The sequence below is a fragment of the Carcharhinus amblyrhynchos genome, chromosome 18 (genome assembly GCF_965287045.1).
Source record: "Carcharhinus amblyrhynchos chromosome 18, sCarAmb.v2.hapA, whole genome shotgun sequence".
In the NCBI taxonomy this organism is placed as follows: Eukaryota; Metazoa; Chordata; class Chondrichthyes; order Carcharhiniformes; family Carcharhinidae; genus Carcharhinus; species Carcharhinus amblyrhynchos.
The window spans coordinates 12890351-12911313 of record NC_137341.1 but is presented as its reverse complement, the minus strand read 5'-3'; the positions used below and the strand labels follow the sequence as shown (position 1 = coordinate 12911313).

The following is a 20963-nucleotide window of genomic DNA, read 5'->3' as shown; positions in this document are numbered from 1 at the left end:
GGATCAAGGTACTTTCCTTCTTCAATTGGCAATCTAGCTTGCAATCAAGGAGGGTAAAATACAACCAAAACCTTCTAATCATAGGATCCCTACAATGCAGAAGGAGGCCATTCAGTCCATTGAGCCTGCACCCACAATCCCACCCAGATCCTATCCCGGTAACCCATGTATTTTCACTGCTAGACCACCCCGCCCCCCCTGACACTAAGGGGCAATTTAGCATGGCTATTCCACCTAACACGCACATCTTTGGAGTGTGGGAGGAAACCAGAGCACCCGGAGGAAACCCTTGCAGACGTGGGGATAACGTGCAAACTACACACAGTCACCCAAAGTGGGAAATTGAACCCGGGTCCCTGGTGTTGTGAGGCAGTAGTGCTGACCACTCTGCCATCGTACCTTGCAGCTGTAGCACAATGAGCTGCAACATGACATAAAAATAGCATTTATTTTGCTGGTAAAGGGATAAACAGCTTTTTCCATGACCCACACAAGGGAAAGGATCCTGGTTTGAAGCCTGTAATGTGTTTTATTGATCATGCAAATTCATTAGAACCCCCCCCCCCCCGCAACAAAATGTTTGTATTTCAGGTTAAACACGTGTCAAATGCCCAACTTCAAGCTCACCCTGTTCAACCTCAGATATAAAATGATGCCAGTCTGTTGCCATTCTGGTGTTACACAGTGACTAATTTAACTATTGGCACATAAAGGATTTGATCATCTCCCTGTATTGAACTCTATCCAGGTGCAATGGAGCTTAAGTCATCACTATCAGCTATTAATGGCCAACTGGACGTTCAACAGATGAAGAAGCTCCCAGCAGCTCATTTTTTGCATTATATATTTTTTTTTACAGACTATTCTAAGCATCCATTATTCAAAAAATGTTAAACTTGTTATTGGTGCTGATGGAATCCAATGTTGTGCAAAGACAGGGGCTGGAATTCTCCCCAGAAAAATTCCAAGTGTTAAAGTTGCATGAAAATTGGAGTAAATTATGTTGGTTTTTCCAGCGTGTTTCCCAAAATGAATTTCCAACACTAAAGTGAACGTCATTAAATTTCAGGGGGCAGGTTCTATTCCCACCGAAATCAGTGTGCTGAGGGGGCCACTGCACAAGTGCAGATCTGTCAGTGCCGAGGTCAGTACGTGCACAGAGGCCCTGCACTGATGGCCTCCCGATTGCTGGCCAGCTCAATCGCTGGTCAACATCACGACCCCTGCATTGTTGGCCCTCTGGCCATCCCCCTCACCTCCACGGCATGATCGCTGGCCCCCTGACCATTGCCAGGCCCAGCCCTGACCACCCCCCCTCCCCCCCAAGCCTGCTGCATTCTCCACCCCCCCCACCAATATCCTCCCTCCTCCGACAGTAATCCCCTACCCTGCAGTCCCAAAACCTCCTCCATGGTGCCAACCCCTCCAGCAGCTGACCACTCCCACTCTCTCCAATCGCTGGCCTCCCTGCTTCCCCCACCAATCCGTATGCAGACTGCCAACAGGACTCCAACCCCCACCGACTGCCCCCTAAGTCCTGCCCTCATCAGGGCCCCCACCTCCCAGCACTGCCCCATGTCCAATCGGCAGTGCCAAGTTATCCCCTGGGCATTGGCGCTTTGCCCCTTGGGCACTAAGGTACCAATGTCCAGGGAGCACCTGCCCCACTGCCCGACCCTCTGGGGGAGCCCCTGATTGCCCCCCGTTCACTCCAGGGGGGGTTGGGTTGCCAGCTCCCCAAAAGTGGGAGATGCTAGCAGGCCCAGAGACTTCAGCCCCAGGCCCGCTAACTGTATTTAAGAGATATTGAAATAAGTGTTTAAATTACTTCCGTGCCTCTCCGCTGATTTCCAGCATGAGGAGATGCTGCCAGAAATCCGGTGCTGGGAGATGCTATCGCAGTGGGAAGGCATGCACGAATCTAGCACATGACCCACCAGAAGATTCTCCTGTCCCGCTGCGCCAGTTTTAAAGGGGAAGTGGGTACAGGCTTTGTAAGTCTCTGAGACAGGTGGTGAAACCCAGAGAGTGGAAGATGAGGGCCCAGCTGGTCTCAATGATAAGGCTTCACAACCCTCCCCGAGCCCAGCCTGGTCAGACCCATTGCTTATTTTTATTCCAAAGAACCACCGATTTTTTTTCCTGTCCCATCCACATCGCGGGCAGGGTGGGGGGTACCATGCAAAGGTGCGTTGACTTCGGGTGGGATTTTCCAGTTTTCTGGCCAGCGTGCCTGGAGAATCCCACCCTAGGACTGTTAAGGAGCGAATCTGTCCGACTTTCCACTGCCGGCAGAGAGGGAGATTTGAGCACCAGCAACTCCGGTGTGCATTACACATGGAGATGGCACAACTCCAAAGCTGGCAGCTGAAGTTGGAATGCATCCACTTCGTCGTCACCAGCTAGCAATCCAGAAGGCAGCAAACCCAAAACTGATCCAAAAATGGACACAGAAGAGCCTGAACAAAGTATGATAGCAGTTGACCCTTGATCTTTATTAGCATTTACCTCAGCCTTTATTAATTTGGTTATTTGATGCTCATTAATAGGTGGGCTGGGGGGGAGGAATTGTCATGAGGGGCTTGTGTCATGAGTGCCCATTTCATCCTCTGAGGAATAAATGTCATGGGAACATTTAAACTAAAATCCTCTGATATTCTTTCCGTGGTGCACAGTTACACGCTGTGCTGCCAATTTCAACACAACTCTTCCGCTGTGCTGCTAAGCAGAGCTATTCACTGCATCAGCCAGGCCAACACCAACAGTGAGAGTACTGAACTGTCATGCTGTTGCTTTATTGTAACATGTTGCCTGAATCTCAGGGTGCAGCATACTGGGATTGCTAGTCAAAAACAAACTGAGGTTCACCCAGTACCCTTCTACCATGCTGGTGGCACCATTTTAAAATTCATGCATGGGCCTAGCATATTGATGTCAAGGCCAGCATTTATTATCCAACCCTACATGCCCTTGGGAAAGTGTCAGTCAGTCATCTTCTTGAATATAACTAAAGGGTTTGGATGTTTCAGAGCACAGTTAAGTGTAAATGACATTTCTGTGGTGAGGCGATGACACAGTGGTATTATCGCTGGATTATTAATCCAGAAACTCAGCTAATGTTCTGGGGACCCAGGTTCGAATCCCGCCACAGCAGGTGGTGAAATTTTAATTCAATAAAAATATCTGGGATTAAGAATCTACTGAAGACTATTGTCAGAAATGTCCCTCTACTTCACTAATGTGCTTTAGGGAAAAAAATCTGCTGTCTTTATCTGGTCTGGCCTACGTGCAACTCCAGAGCCACAGCAGTGTGGTTGACTCTCACTATTCTTGGGCAACTGGAGATAGGCAATAAATGCTGGCCAGCCAATGACACCCATGTCCTACAAATGAATTTTAAAAAATTATAGATTTTTGGTAAAAGACAACAAATTTCTTTCCCTAATAGACATAGTTGAACACACATTCCTACTTTATCAATCTCTATTAATTAGTCTACAATAAACATAGACCATGGGGTGAGGGAAACCGAGAACGTTGGAAAGCTTTGGGAACTATACATCTAAAGTATTTTGGGGTTACTTTCTTCATACCAATAAGAAGTAACCAAACAAAACAAAACTTTCCCAAGAGTCAAATGAGCTACAGCGCGTACATTTCCATGATAGGTATCCCTCGATCAAGCTAAACATCAACTGGCAGGTAAACTTGAAGTCCTATCTTCATGATTCCATTCTTTCAACTCTTTGGAAAGGTTCATTCTCAATCAGCTTGAAGGTTCCATGTGAAGATGATGTAGATTAATGATTTTATGTGGTGGGGGAGGGAGGGTTCCCTTCACCAGACTCCCTTTATTTACAAACTCAATTCCACTCCTAAGACTGCTTCAGGTAGAAAGTCAGAATCCAGAGTGTCAGTAGCTCTGACGGTATATATATGTATCCACACACAAGTGAGATTCCCTAATTGGGCAGGCAATCATTACCTCAATCAGGGAACTCTTACTCCAAGAGGCCAACCTCATGGTCCTCATTGAGATCATTACAGTGGCAAAGGGTTATTAAAAATATTTCTGCTTTGTCTGCTTGTAATCCCTGGACAAGCTGTGGTTTATAACAGGACGCATTGGGCAAAATCTTCTGCCCACGTCAATGGCAATATTGGAGACCGGAAGGGCATGTAATTATGCAAGATGGTGGAGTACCGTAATCTCATCACCTTCTCACCTCTGCTAGAATTAAGCTTTGGGCAGGAAGGTCGAACTTTCTGCCCTGTCACCTATTGACTGAATTGCAGCTGCAATTGTGTAGCCAGCTTTTCACCTCCAGGAAGTGGTGGTGCATGTGGGATGGGGGGAGGGCAGGTGTGGTCACTCAAAGTAACTCAGCATCTGATTGAGGAACTAGACATAGGGAAGGGCGCCCCCTCCACCCCATTCTCGTTGGCAACCCCCCGACACCTTTTTCTCCATGGCACCCACCCCGTGAAATGCATTCCCTCTACATTTTTTACTTGTGGCCTGAGTCGCTTCATGATCCTGAGACGCTGGTCGGTGATTTTTGTTTTGCACAGCCAGCAGCTCCTATGCGGGACTGCTGCGCACAAGAGCTGCTGGCCTCCAGTTGTCTATTCAGTGAGACTCCCAGCCTGTGGGGTGGCACAGTGGTTAGCACTAGTGCCTCACAGCGCCAGGGACCCAGGTTCAATTCCCACCTTGGGTCACTGTCTGTGCGGGGTTTACACATTCTCTCTGAGTTTCCTCCCAGTGCTCTGGTTTCCTCCCAGACTCCAAAGATGTGCTGGATAGGTGGATTGGCCACGCTAAATTGACCCTTCGTATCCAAGAGTGTGTAAATTGGGGGGGGATTATAGGATAAATATGTGGTAAAATGCAGGATAGGATACTCTGACAGACAGTCGGTGCAGAGCTGATGGACTGAATGGCTTCCCTCTGCACTGTAGGGATTCTATTTGGGGAATTATTCCAACTGTTGGTCTCTCCAATGTTTCATTGACTTGAGCTTTCCCTAAAAGAGGCAGTGCTGGGTCTCTCGCTGGCATCCCAGCCAGTAGGCAAGATCCCCAAACAAGATGCCACAAATTGACATGGGCTCTTGTATTGGGAAGGCATCAAATGATGTTACAAGAGGAAAGAGGAAACTTAACCCCACAGGCTCCAGTCCACTGACAGTCAATGGGACTGTGGAGACAGTGCTGTAATGTGAGCAGAATGGCATCATTGCCTTGAGGCCTACCCGAAGGAGTCTGTTCTACCACCACCTCCAGTGGGTGCAGCATGCCTGACAGTAAAGGCAAATCCTGCAGTTGGAGGAGCTCTTTTTCCTGGCTGTTGGTGAGTTGAATGTTCAGACTAACATGTCGGCTGGGAGAAGACAGTGACACGCCAACACTGCTGGGCAGGCCGACATCACGGCAGGCAGGTACTTCACCCTCCATAGCAGACAGAAATAAACCATGTTAGTTAGCTGCACGCCTCCCTCAAATTACCTGGAGGTAATACGTCACTTCAAGCTCTTGGCTGATGGGCTGGTTGTTCTGCCTCAGCTTGAGACATTGTGGGTGATAAGCTTTGACATGACCAGGTCTCTTTATAGTAGGACAGAACCTGCCTGTTTTATTGGTGCTTTCTGCTTACTTACCTTACATACTTCATCAGCCTGAAGTCATCACAGAATAATCGCTCTAGGAAGCAGCGCTGACCTTTACATAATTTCAATCAGAGATGATTCAACAGTCTTAAATAATTGTGAAGAATTTTACAGATGAACCATTAATCGACACATCAGGCAAAAAGAGCACGCTGATTTATAAAGTTTATTTATTCGTGTCACAAGTCAGCTTACATCAACACTGCAATGAAGTTACTGTGAAAATCCCCTAGTTGCTCCACTCCAGTGTCTGTTCGGGTGCACTAAGGGAGAATTTAGCATGGCCAATGCACCTAACCAACACGTCTTTCAGACTGTGGGAGGAAACTGGAGCACCCAGAGGAAACCCACGCAGACACGAGGAGAATGTGCAAACTTCGCACAGAGTGACCCAAGCCGAGAATCAAACTTGGGTTCAAGCACAGTGAGGCAGCAGTGCTAACCACTGTGCCACCATGCCCGGTGATAGACATTTGCACTCCCGAGTCTGCGGATGATTTCCGACCCCGAGGCTAGGATTTTCCAGCTCTGCCAAGAGTCAGCAGACTTTTGTCTAGTTCTCCAGATTTTCCGTTCCTGCTGGCGACGGGTTCCTGACTGAATCCTGGCCCTAGAGTTGGAGAGATCAAACTCATAGGTTGCTCATGGCAACAGCTTGGGGTTTAGCTCTCAATGGATAAGCACAGGGCATCAGCAGGACAAAAAGCAATCAAAACCATTACATTCGAGCAGCTTTAAGATAGTGAAATGGCCCAAGAAGCTTCACAACAGCTTCAGCAGACAGAACACCCAGCTGTATGACGAGATATTAGGCCAGGGGTGACTAAAAGCATGGATAGCAAAGTATATTTTAAAAAGAGGGAGGCAGACATTTAGGGAAGGAATTCCAGAAACTGGAGCTGGAATGCTAAAGGCACAGCCACCAGCGATGGAACAGTGAGAAACTGAAAAGCATTAGAAGACCACCCTGAAGGAACACTGCAAACCTGAAGGGTCGTCAAGTTGGAGAAAGTTCTAGAAAGAGAGAGCAAGTGAAGTTTATGGAGGGATGTGAAAACATGGATGCGGATTTTCAAGTCATTGCCAGACAAGAAGTCACTGTAGGTCAGCAAGCGTAGGGTTGCTGAGCGAACAGGATTTAATACTCATTGGGATATGAGCAACAAGAGAAGTCAGGTTTATATAGATGGTGCAAGGTGGGAGGCTGTGAAGAGTGGAGTCAGGCCTCGAGTGTTTTTCAATTTCTTATTGTTCCATCACTGGCGGTTGTGCCAGAGAGAGAGAGATAAGAGAAATGGGACATTATGGGGCACAGAACAACTCCAATCTCTGCTGCTGTAGTGGGATTGATAACTGGAAATGGAGAGCTCTCTCACAGGAATTAAATGTATTTTAAAATGAAGATAAATTCTCGGTTGACTAAATCACTGGATGTAGTTTCCTTGGATTCTCCAACATTTTGTAAGTGATTTCTCATTGCTCCCAGTTTCAGGATAGGGACAGCCTGTCTCCACTGGTTATAATTACTTCTAATTGTCAGAAATGACTCCTGTAGAATAACTGAAGATGCTACAAGGCCAAGCACTTCCATTCGGTACAGAGAAAAATCTAACAAGCAGCTCATTCCCAAAATAGCCAAGGCTCCTCAATTGATTGATGTGACCTGTTCCATGATGTTTACCAGGAAGCATTCAAACTACTTTTTTGTAATTTTACATAATTTTATTATTCATTAATGGGATGTGGACATTACTGGATAGGCCAGCATCTATTGCCCATCCCTAAACGTCCTTGAGATGATGCTGTCATTATTTCCATACAATCCACAACATTATAGTGTTGAGCTTCTTGAGTGTTGTTGGAGCTGTATTCATCTAGGCAAGTGGAGAGTGTTCCATCACAGTACTGAATTGTGCCTTGCAGATGGTGGTCAGGCTTTGGGGAGTTAGGAGGTGAGTTACTTACTGCAGGTTTTGCAGCCTCTGACCTGCTCTTATAGCCATAGTATTTATGTGGCTGGTCCAGTTCAGTTCCTGATCAATGGTAACCTCCAGGACGTTGATAGTGGGGGATTCAGAGATGGTAATACCATTGAATGTCAAGAGGCGATGATTCTCTCTCGCTGGAGATGGTCACTTTATCTTTACGTACTTATTCGGGTGTAGGAACTTGACCGTTTTCACTCGGGTCCAATTAACTTGCACGATTTCATCACAGGACGGGATGGTAGCACAGTAGTTAGCACTGCTGCCTCACAGCACCAGGGTCTAGGTTCAATTCCAGCCTTGAGTTACTGTCTGTGTGGAGTTTGCACTTCCTCTCCGTGTCTGCACAGGTTTCCTCCGGCTGCTCCAGTTTCCTCCCACAATCCAAAGATGTGTGAGTTACGTTGATTGGCTATGCTAAATTGTCCTTACTGTCAGGGGGATTAGTAGGATAAATTTTGGGGTTATGGGAGTAGGGCCTGGGTGGGATTGAGGTCAGTACAGGCTCAATGGCCCCCTTCTGTACTGTAGTGATTCTATGATTCTATCTCTGCTTTGTCCACACTCCTTCCTGAGCCCTCCTGACAGCTACATTAGAGCCAATAAGCTGAATGAATTTTGGCAGGCTTTGCTGTTGTCTTGTACTTAGTGCGTTAGAGAACCTGGATCTGTGATCCATCAGTATAATCAGGCTTTATTTGGGCTGAGGTGGCCTGGGTTAAATTTGATAGCTCACCCCTGTTTGGGAATGATTCAGAATAATGTCTTGTCATCTCTGGCAGGGCAAGAGGCCACTCAAGTGGCTTAATGGAGAACATTAGTGCTCAAGATGTGCTTATAACTCACATTACAATCCAAACATGTCTTCAAAAATAATTGAAAAAGGGAATTATTTGAGACAGATGAATTAATTAAATATATTTCAACCAACCTGTGAAATAAGATTCACAGCTCTGGTTTTGATGACACTAAAATAGGTGGGAAAGTGGACCAAAATGTGGCAGATGGAGTTTAACGTGGATAAGTGTGAGGTTATTCATTCTAAATGGAGGGAGACTTTGGAGTGCTTCGGTGCAGAAGGATCTGGCTATCCTCAAGCATGACTTGGAGAAAACTAGTAGCAGGAAGACAATTGGAATATTGACATTTACTGCTAATGGAATAGAGTAGGGATGTGTTTCTGCAACTATACAAGGCATAGTGAGACCACACCTGGAATATTAGGTACAGCTTTGGTTCCCTTACTTAAGGAGGGATGCAGTTGTGTTGGAGGCAGCTCAGAGGAGGTTCACTAGATTGATTCTAGAATTGAGGGATTTGCCTTTGAAGAGCAATTGAGCAGTTTAGGCCTATACTCTCTAAAGTTTAGAAGAATGAGAGGAGATCTAATTGAAGTATATGAGATGATGGAAGGTATTGACAGGGTGGACGTACAGGGGATGTCTCTTCTTGTGATGCAATCTAGAACAAGAGGTCATAGTTTTAGGTTTAGAGGTAACAGATTTAAAACAAAGATGAGGAGAAATTACTTCTCAAAGGGTTGTGAATCTGTGGAATTCACTACCCCAGAGTGTGGGGGATGCCAGGACATTGAGTAAATTGAAGGAGTTAGACATTAGTAATGGGTTGAACGTGCAGAAAAGTGCAACTGAGGCTGAGATGAGAGCAGCTATGATTGTTATTGAATGGCAGAGCAGGCTCAAGGTGTTGAATTGCCTACTCTTGCTCCTCGTTCTTATGTTTGAGACAAGGCAGCATTCCACATTGGAAGTCACTGCTCCAGAATTCCTGACTCAGTGACACTGGGTGGATTCTTGTGCCCTCTCATGTTTGTGGGGGGGGTGGTGGTGGCCATTAAAATCACATGGGAGGGTGGTGGGTGAACACCCAGTCAGTTCCCCATCACCCCAATTAAGTTCACGATGGGAAAACCCATGGATGGATAGGCTTCCTTTCTCACTGTCAGTTGAGACCTTTAAACAACCAATTAATGCCACATAGGGGTCTCATTGCGCCACAATTGGTATTAACTTTTTCGGGGGCTCACCAATTGCGGAGCACAAGAAGCAACCCCCCCCCCCCCCCAGTTGTTTGCAGGCTCCTGGTGCACAAAGGCGTTTGTATCTGATTGAGGGACTAGGCATCGAAAAGAGGCCAGAGACGGTTCAATAGGTTGATCCTGTGTATGGAGGGATTTTCCTATGAAGAGAGTTTGAGGAGGTTGGGCCTGTATTCATTGGAGTTTAGAATAATGAAAGGTGACCTCATTAAAACATCTTGAATTCTCAGGGGTTTGACAGGGTAGATGCTGAGAGGTTATTTCCCCTTGTGGGAGAGTCTAGCACTAGAGGGCATAATCTCAGAGTAAGAGGGAGATGAGGAGGAATTTCTTCTCTCAGTGAATCTGTGGAATTCTTTACTACAGAGAGCTATGGAGGCTGGGTCATTATGTTCAAGACTGAGATAGACAGATTTTTAATTAGTCAGGGAATCAGGCAGGGAAGTGGAGTTGAGAATTATCACATCAGATCAGTCATGACCTCACTGAATGGTGGAGCAGATCTGATGGGGTGAATGGTCTACTTCTGCTCCTATGTCTTATGGAGGATTTGCTGACAGCGAACATTCACTCCTTCCACCACCGACACACAGTGGCAACAGTGTGTACCATTTGTAAGATGCACTGCAGCAACTCATCAAGTCTCCTTCGATAACACCTTCCAACCCCATGACTCCTAGAAGGTCAAAGGTGGCAGATGTATGGAATACCACCACCTGCAAGTTCCCTCCCAAGCTGCACACCATCCTGACTTGGAAATATATCGCCGTTCCTTCACCATCGCTGGGTCAAAATCCTGGAATTCCCTCCCTAACAGCACTGTGGGTGTATCGACACCACATAGATTGCAGCAGTTCAAGAAGGCAGCTCACCACCACCTTCGCAGGGGCAATTAGGGATGGACAATAAATGCCCACATCCTGTGAAAGAATTGTTAAAAACTTGTCCTTCCTTCTATCCCTCTCCCATGTACCTTGACCAGCAACTTCTGCGCCCCCCCTCCCACCCACCACCACCACCACCACTCTCCGCTGGCCAAGGATCCAGCAACGATCGGATGCCATGCAATAAAGGTGCTGATCCTTTATTGGCTGACTCTTCTTGGCAGGTGGGGCCTCCACCCCCTGGCACTGACCTGTCAAGTGCCCGAGAGACACAAGATACAACAGGCAATCTGGAGGTTTTCCCAACTCTCCAGCTGGCGGGTGAGACAACTCATTGCCTCCATTAAAACCAGCCCATTGATTGCACTGCTGCTCATAAATAAAACTCCGTTCTGGACTGCTGCTGATTATTCATCCGTTAAAGTCAAATTTAATGCCTCTTCTTTTTTGAAGACAGAAAATCACTTGCATGAACATCTGATTAGTAAATTATTGGTTACAGTAGGCAATAAAAAGTCAAACCAATTGTGGACACCGAGGGGACTTGCCTACAGTGTCTTTTATTTTTAATATGTCCATATTTTTAAAGTGGTTGTCCACTTTGTACACATGTCCAGTAAATTGGATGAGCCATACATATCCTGGAACTGGCTTCATCTCTGACACCACTCCTTCACTTTTTCACCCTCGCCTGGGATTGTGCCAAGTTCCAGAGTCTTGCCCACAGGATGTGACTTCAGTGTATTTTGGATTTCCCAGTTCACTTCCATCCTGGACTCCTTCTCCTTTGAGGGAGGAACTTCCTAAGGCTGGGAATCCACCGGATTGACAGCTTGCTGTCAGGCTCCGGAGTGCCTGGGAGATCCCATCTATTTGGTGGGGTGGATGGGGGAGGGACAGGAGTGCCTGGGAGCCCCAAGCTCTGTGTGCTGTGACTGTGTGGAGTGCTGGGGGTGGGTCGGGGGCTATTCACAGTCCATCAATACTTGACAGATTGGAGGAGTGTGTTGCACAGAACAGTTCCCTGCTTTTGTCGAATGAGGAGTTCTTTACCCAGAATCCATAGCAGCTGAGAAACCACTCTATTGCTGACAAGCAAGCATTGAATTCCAGAGACAGAACACTACCTCTGCTGCTAGTGATACTAGGTAAAGCGCAGCCCATTCCACAAAAGCCATTTCTTTCACATTTCCGCTTTACGACAAACCTGTGCTGTAAATTGTAGCCATGATGTGGAGATGCCAGCATTGGATCGGAGGGACCACAGTAAGAAGTCTCACAACACCAGGTTCAAGTCCAACAGGTTTACTTGGAAAAACAGGTTTTCGGAGCGCTGCAGGTGAGTCTGATAAAGACTGACTCACCTGATGAAGGAGTAGCGCACAAAAGCTTGTGATTCCAAATAAACCTGTTGGACTTCAACCTGGTGTTGTGAGACTTCTTTCTTTAAATTGTAAACAGACCAAGTGTGTTGGGTAGTGTCTGTAGATCATAATTTGCAAGTGGCTGTGGTTTCAAAGGTCGCCTTTTCGTTGCAGTCCCATTATCGTGAAGCAGTTGCAGGATCGTGACATGCAAATTGCTGGAGTACGTTCCACAGGACGTTGTGATTTACTGAGTCAAATGCTGATGAATGCAGTGAAGAGTTCCTGATGCTGTTCTCGATATTGTTCTTGGACTTGTTGTCACCGTGCTCCTGGACTGCAGCAAGACCCGGATTGGGCATGAGTGACACAAAGAATGGTAGAGAAATTTCACAGCAACGTCTCGGCACATTCTCTGTACAGCAGTACATTTGAACAAGCGCTAGAACAAAGAACAAAGAACAACCCAGCATGGGAAACAGGCCCTTCGGCCCAACGAGCCCGCGCCGCCGCATCACCCTACACCTATTCTACCCTGCATGTCTACGAATGGAACCCTACTCAGTCAGATTCAGGGAAGAAATAGTGTCAATTTGGTAAAAACCGATTAGCCTAAGAGCACATCTTTGGGGTGTGGGAGGAAACCGGAGCGCCCGGAGGAAACCCACGCAACCACAGGGAGAATGCACAAACTCCCACAGACACAGGCCCAAATCCATGTGTCTGCACAGCCAGCAGTGCTAGTCACTGAGCTGTTGCGGCGCCCGTCTATCGGTCCAGGATCAAGCACACACACCGACATGAAGTACTAGGCCACTCCTGGAACTTCCAAGAGCAGCCCACGCATGACCCGCCGTGTGCATGCCCCTCGCTTGACACGAGGTGGACCTCCACCTGTGGAATAAAGACAAAAATATTAATCTTACAGCCTGCCTTTCCGGTGTCTCCCGAGGTTTAACCCTATTTAGTTGCCCCTACCATATCCCTCCATTCTCGTTTCACTCATGTGCCTACCTAGCTGCATCTTAAACGAGTCCAACGTTCCTGCCTCCACCACCCTACTCGGTAGCGCATTCCAGACCCCCACAACTCTCTGCGTAAAGAACCTTCTTCTCACCTCCAAATTATACCTCTCCCCCCTCACCCTTAAATCATGACCTCTCGTGTTCGTACCCAGTCTAGGGAGCAGTCTCTCACTATTAACTCTATCTATTCCCTTCAGTATCTTATATACTTCTATCATGTCCCCTCTCAATCTCCGTCTTTCCAAGGAGGATAGTCCCAGTTTCTTCAACCTCTCCTCGTAACCCAGTCCCCCCATGCCAGGCAACATCCTGGTAAACCTCCTCTGCACCCTTTCCAGAGACTCCACGTCCTTCCGGTAGTAAGGTGACCAGAACTGGACACAGTACTCCAAATGCGGTCTAACCAACGTTCTGTACAACTGAAGCATTAGACGGCAGCTTTTATACTCTATGCCCCTTCCTATAAAGGCTAACATCCCATAAGCCTTCCTAACAACCTTCTCCACTTGTGACGCAACCTTCATGGATTTGTGAACCTGCACTCCCAGGTCCCTCTGTATGTCTATACTCCTAATCGGCCTACCTTTTATCACATAGCTCCTCTCTGCATTATTCCGTCCAAAATGCATCACCTCGCATTTGTCAGGATTAAATGCCATCTGCCACCTATCTGCCCACTGCACCAACCTATCTATATCCTGTTGTATCACCTGACAATCCAGTTCCGTACCCGCCAACCCTGCCATCTTGGTGTCATCAGCATACTTGCTGATCACACTACCTACGCCCTCTTCCAAGTCATTTATGTAGACTACAAAGAGGAGAGGTCCCAGTACTGAGCCCTGCGGCACACCACTGGTCACTGGCCTCCAGCCCGACAAGGTCCCCTCCACAACTACCCTCTGTCTCCTATTTCCCAGCCAGTTCTCAATCCACCTAGCTACCTGGCCTCGTATCCCATGCGCCTTAACCTTTTCTACCAGCCTACCGTGAGGAACTTTGTCAAACGCCTTACTGAAATCCATATAGATGACATCAACGGCTCTCCCATCGTCAACCGTTTTTGTCACCTCCTCAAAGAATTCCACCAGATTCGTAAGGCAAGACCTCCCTCTAACAAAGCCATGTTGCGTATCCCTAATCAGATCGCAACGCTCCAAATGCTAGTGCCCTTTTTGAAGTCAGGTCCACAAGCATTCAGGCAAAATTCCTGTAAAATCAACTGCAATGGACCATTCTCTGTGTCACAAAGGCCAACAAACCACTTCCTTCACCAGGTCCCGCTCTCAACTTTCAGCTAGCCAATATTTCAGGCAAGTGCAAACAGAACACTTCAAAAGACTCTGAAACTCCCCTTGCAGCAGTGATCTTAATGGCAGAGAGGAACTTGTAATCAATCCTTCAGAAAGGTGGCAACTTGTCCATCAAGCTGCCCTTCGCTTGAATCCCAAAGACTTCATGGTGAGGCCAAGCAATGATGGCAAGTGAAGGAAAGGAAGCAAACGCTGCACTCCGAGTCTCACTGTCTATGTATCTGAAGATTTGTGGGCCCAGAATCAGCCTGTTCAGTCATGAAGACCTACGGCAGAAACTTGCAACCATGAGCCTCCATCATCTTTGAGATGAGAGACATCCGATACTGATGACAACTAGTCAACCAGCCAAAATATTGAATATATTCAAGAGGCGGCTGGATATAGCATTTGGGACGAATAGGATCAAAGGTTATGGGGAAAAAGCAGGGTAAGGCTATTAAGTTGGATGATCAGCCACGATTGTAACGAATGGCAAGTAGGTTCGAAGGGCCAAATGGCCTCTTCCTGCTCCGATCTTCTACGTTTCTATTAGTTTTTTAACCATGGCAGAGAGGGGGCAGGGGGTTGCGGAAGAGTTTGTGACAAGCTGCTATTTGAAGCAGTTTCAACAGGATGGATCACAACTGTGAATGAAGGAGGAGCCTGTTTCTATTCTTTCACAGATAGAACCCAGCACCTGGAAACCTGACGCCATTACTTTGGAGGTTTGGCAACCAGAGAAATGATTTCACGGCACCTTAGTCTTTTTTTTAAAGAATATAAGCAAAGTTGATTTGAGTTTTTTTTAAACTTTTCTCTGTTTTTTGTGTATTTTCCCCTTACTGGTGCCTGGACACTGAAAAGCAGCAAATGACTTAAATGACACTCCAACTAAATGGATACCCCAATTTCTTGCGTATTTTTAGCTGGCAAAATCAATGTCAACTTAACCACGTCTCATTTAAACGTTAACATTGGCAGTCTTTTTCTCAATTGGAAATGTTAATCAGGCTAGTTCCTCAGCGGAAGGATTTCCTGTATATGAAAACTACACGTACAAAGATTCCTTCCCCATTATCCGAAGGTCAGCAACCTCCAAAGGCTGCTTGCTGCAAGAACACAAAGTAAGACAAGTAGGAAAAGGGGTCAGATGGGGGTGGGGTCCCCAGTCTGAGTGCCCTGCTTCATGACTGTATGTCAATATCACTTTACTTGAGGTATCTGTGGGAAACAGAGATTCCACTGAGACATCAAAATAGATCCACATATTCTTTCTCTCCTGCTAACTAATTTACTATTTTAATCCAATCCCTCAATTTACCTCACCAGACATTTTGTGATATTTTACTTATTGGAACTGATTAGCAGTTGTTCTAACTACGATCTAAGTTGTACGTTTTTGTGTTAGGAGGCTTGGCATTCGGAATTCCTCGAAGTATAAGCTTATTTATTCATGTCACAAGTAGGCTTACATTAACACTGCAATGAAGTTACCATGAAAATCCCCCAGTTGCCACACTCTGGCGCCTGTTCGGGTACACTGATGGAAAATTTAGCATGGCTAATGCACCTAATCAGCACATCTTTCGGACTGTGGAGAAAACTGAAGCACGCAGAGGAAACCCACACAGACACGGTGAGAACATGCAGACTCTGCATAGTCATCCAATCCGGGAATCGAACCTGGGTCCCTGGTGCTGTGAGGCAGCAGTGCTAGCCGCTGTGCCACTATGCCATCCAAAATCACAGAATTGTTACAGTGCAGAAGGAGACCATTTGGCCCAACATATCTGCACCAGCTCTCCAAACGAAATTTATGACTTTGTCCCTTTCCCCTACCTTTTCCCTGTATCCCTGCACATTGTCTCTATTCAAATAATCATCTAATGCCATCTGAAATGCTTCAGATGAACTTAGCTCCGTTACATTTCCAGGCGAAGCATTTCAGACCCATACACACTGCGTGTGAAAATGTTTTTTCTCACATTCGCTTCTGTTGCAAATCAGTTGAAATCTGTGTCCTCTCATTTTTGATCCTTTTACGAGCGGGAACAGTTTCTCCCTATCTACTCTGTCCAAACCCTGCCTCATGATTTTGAGCATCACTATCAAATCTTCCTTAGCCTTCTCTCCAAGGAGAACAGTTCCAATCTAACCTCATAACTGCTGGACTTATTCTTGTAAACCTCTCCTGCACTCTCTCCAATGTGTTCACATTCTTCTTCTAGCGTGGTAGCCAGAATTGTACTCAATACTCCTGCTGAGATCTAACTAGTTTTGTGTGTAAGTTCAATATACCTCCTTGTTCTTGTAGTCCATCATCTATTAACAAAGCCTGGAGTACCATATTCCCTGAGGCAGTGCACCCCCTCCCACAGATTTCACACTGGCATGGGGTCCCATCAATCGGAAATCCCATTGACAGCAGCGGGATCAGAGAATCCCTCCACCAGCGACCATTGCACCATCTTCTGCTGCCGAGAAACACGTGGCTGGGAGGCTGGAGAATTCCTTTAGTCTCAGTGATGATGACCATGAAACTATAATCACTTATCATAAAAACCCTTCTGGTTCACTAATGTCCTTTAGGGAAGGAAATCTGCCGTCCTTACCTGGTCCAGCCTACATTTGACTCCAGTCCCACAGCAATATGGTTGACTTTTAACTGCCCCCTGAAATGGCCCAAGCAAGCCACACAGCTCAAGGGCAGGTAGGGATGGGCAACAAATGCTGGCCTTATCAGAAATGCGATGCCCATGTCCCATGGAAAAAAAAAGGCAGAGTCAACACGTTTTTATCAAAGGGAAATATTGTTTAGCAATTTCATTAGAGTTCTCTGAGGATGTATCAAGTATTGCAGATACAGGGGAGTCAGTAGATAATATATTTTGATTTCCAAAAGGCATTCTATAAAAAGGTGCCATAAAGAAGGGTCCTGTCTGTTTTTAAATTTCTTGGGAGTTTACTCTCATTTTCTAATTTCTCTCTCCTTTTTTGGCCATCCTTTGCTGGTTTCTAAATGATTCCCAACTTTTGCCATATTATAAATCATTCTTAACTTCTTTAGTTAGCCATGGGTGGTTCATCCTTTTCCTAGGGTCTTTCTTTCTCAATGGAATATAACTTTGTAGGAAGGTAAGAAATAGCTCCTTAAATTTTGCTTTGTTTTTCTACTCACTTTTTAACTTATTTTCCCAGTTCTATTTTGAAAGCCTTGCAATTAATTTAATTTTAAATTAAAATAATGCCATTAAAATTAAAATAATTGCATTATTTAATTTTAAAGCACTTGTTTCAGGTGCATCTTTATCACCCTCACCCTATTTGTGAAATTCCATCATGTTATGATCACTCTTCCCTAGAGGCTCGTTTACACAAGATCAAAACTCATCACGTCTTTTTGCACACTTCCAGGTCTAAAGTAGTCTATACCTGGATTGGTTCTATCGTTTTGAATATGCTTTATGAACTTGTCCTCAGGGCTACATTTGCCGACGTGATTTGTCCAATCTATATAAAGATTTAAATCACCAACAATGTTTGCATATCTTTCTTACAAGCCTTCATTTCTTCTTGATTTATACTTTATCCTACAAGGTAACTATTTTTAGGAGGACTATTAACTACTCCCACTGGTGACTTCATTCTCTTGATATTTCTTATCTTCGGCAAAATTGATTCTACATTTTTATCTTACATACAAAGTAATTCAATCAGCCCTTTGAGCCTGCTCTGCCATTTGATGAGATCCTGTCTGATCTGATTGCAGCCTCTATGTTCCTGTTTCCCCCCTATACCCTTGACTCCCTTGCCAGTCAAAAATTTCTAAATCAGCCTTAAAAATATTCAATGACCCAGACTCTACTGCTCTCTGGGGAAGAGAATGCCACAGACTAACAACACTCAGAGACAACAATCATCCTCATCTCTGTCTTAAATGGGACTCTCCCATTGTTAAACAGTGTCCCCTTGGTTGTAGTCTCTCCCGCAAGGGGAATCATCTTTTCAGCATCCGCTCTAACAAGTTCCCTCAAGACAGAAGGTGATGGCCTCGCGGTCTTATCACTGGGCTATTATTCCAGAAACTCGTCTAATGTTCTGGGGACCTAGGTTCGAGTCCCACCATGGCAGATGATGGAATTTGAATTTAATAAAACAAATCTGGAATTAAGAATCTACTGATGACCATGAAACTATTGTCAATTGTTGGAAAAACCCATCTGGCTCACGAATATCCACTAGGGAAGGAAGTTTGCCATCTTTACCCAGTCTGGCCTACATGTGACTGCAGCCACAGCAATGTGATTGACTCTTAACTCCCTGTGAGCAACTCAGAATGGGGAGTAAATGCGGTCCAGCCAGCAATGCCCATTTCCCATGAATGAGTTTGGCCAGCCTGGGTGAAGATGGCGTGTCTTATTTCTAAAGGATATTATTGCATCCTGATGACAATTCAAAGCTTCGTGGTCAGTTTTTTTCTTTAAAAACTTACTTCCATATACAAACTATTTTAAGAAGTAAAATTCTCCAACACTCAAGGTGAGATTTGAATTTATTTTCCCTGTGTTATTTGTCCCAATCTCTGGATTACTAAACAACTGTTGAGTCATGGAAACTGATAGTCATTATTTGGTACGTGTTCTGGCGCTATCTCTACCCCAGATGGCCCATTTTAATCCAGCCACGAATATCAGCAAAAAACAAAGTTGGCACAAGGTTTTCTGTTTTGTACACACACCAAATTTTTCACTCAAATTAGAGATTGGAGTAAAATATACCCCAAAGAGAACATGCTGCTTCCAAACCCTTGGTACCATAAACTAATGGATGAGACATCTGTTATATCTAAACATGTCATAACAATTTATCTGATCTTTCCTGTCATGGTTTGAACTAGTCAACAAAGAAACAACGTCATGTAAACAAAGGCACAATGACGAGCTGCTCTGCATCAAAACATTATTCAGCCAGATAGTGAGACAACTGCCAACACAACAGGAAGATCTTATCTCAGATATTTTCCATGATATAAAACATTGACATCTGTGGTTCCCATCTCCGTTAACTGAGTATTTCACTGCTTCAGAATCATCCTGAAGATGATAAATTATCTCTTCCATTCCACACTCCCTCCAATCTTTTATTTTTATGGGACATGGACATCATTGGCTGGTTGGCATTTATTGCCCACCCTAGTTAGCTGAGGGCACTAGAAAGTCAACCACATTGCTGTGGCTCTGAAGTCACTCTTAGGTCCTTCCTAAAGGAAATTAGTGAGCCAGATTGGTTTTTCCAACAATGGTTTCATGATCATCAGTAGATTCTTAATCCAGATTTGTTTTATTGAATTCAAATTCCACCATCTGCCAAGCTGGGATTCAAACCCAGGCCCCCGAAACATTAGCTGAGTTTCTGGATTAATAGGCTAATGATAGTACCACTTGGCCATCACCTCCCCGAAGATCTCTCTCTCCTGTCCCTTCCAACAACAAGTGCACGAAGCCTATGGGCTTCTTGGTACTAAGTTTCAAACTTTCCACCTTTGTTACACCTCCTTTTACCCCACACCCACCAAGCCAAACATTACTCAAGGCTATTTCCCACGCCCCAGCCCTAAACTACATATACCTCAAACCAAAAAACAAATTAGAAACAAGAGTAGGCCACTCAGCCCCTCACGCCTGCTCTGCCATCTTGGCAGACCTGATTGTAGCCTCAACCCCTCATTCCTGCCTACCCAAGATAACTTTCCTCCCCTTGCTAATCAAGAATCTATCAAGCTCTGCCTTAAAAATATTCAAAAATTCTGCTTCCACTACCTTTTGAGAGTTCCAGAGACTCATGACCCTTAGAGGAAATATTCCTCCTTACTTCTGCCTTAAATGATTGACCCCTTATTTACCAGCTTCTCTCCCATCCCCTCTTACACTCTCTGCAGCTATACTATTCCTCCTGACCCTTCTCAATGCTTTGCTAATGTCGACCACACCAAAACCCTCCTCAATTGCTCGGCTCAATGGGATTGCCCTTGTTTGATTTATCAACACGACCATAGACACAGCATTCCCAGTCACCTCTCCTTTTGCGGTCTCTTATCTCCATGGATCAATCCTTGCCCCCATCTCCATTTCTTTCTTATCTGCACACTTAGTGACATCATCCAAAAGGCGTGGAATCAGCTTCCACATTTATTGAATCACAGAATCCCTATAACGCAGAAGAAGCCGTTTGACCCATTGAGTCTGCACCAACAACAATTCCCAACCTCACCCTATCCCCCTACTCCCATGTATTTATCCTGCTAGTTCCCCTGGCACTAAGGGGCAATTTAGCATGGCCAATCAACCTATTCCGCACATATTTGGGCTGTGGAAGGAAACCTGAGCACCCAGAGGAAACCCATGCAGACACAGGAAGAATGTGCAAACTCCACCCAGACAGTGACCCAAGGTAGGAATTGAACCCATGTCCCAGGTGCTGAGACAGCAGTACCACTGCTGAGGATATGATGAGGACAGCCAGTTCCATCTCTCACCAGGCAACACAGGACCCCATTACTGCCTCTGTGTTGTTTGATTATTTGTTCAACATTCAATCCCGGAGGAACCGTAACATCCTCCAGTCAAACTCTGGGAAGAGTCCATTGTCTCCAGGTTCCCTGCTCCAAGATCTCTCAGATTGG

At 45.6% G+C, this 20963-nt stretch overlaps 1 protein-coding gene across 1 annotated transcript in view; it reads right to left on the bottom strand.

Moving 5' to 3' along the window:
* The window catches only part of mmd2a (monocyte to macrophage differentiation-associated 2a), a 92145-nt gene that overhangs the window by 64034 nt on the left and 7148 nt on the right, over positions 1–20963 (bottom strand). The gene's annotated exons all lie outside the window — the stretch shown is intronic.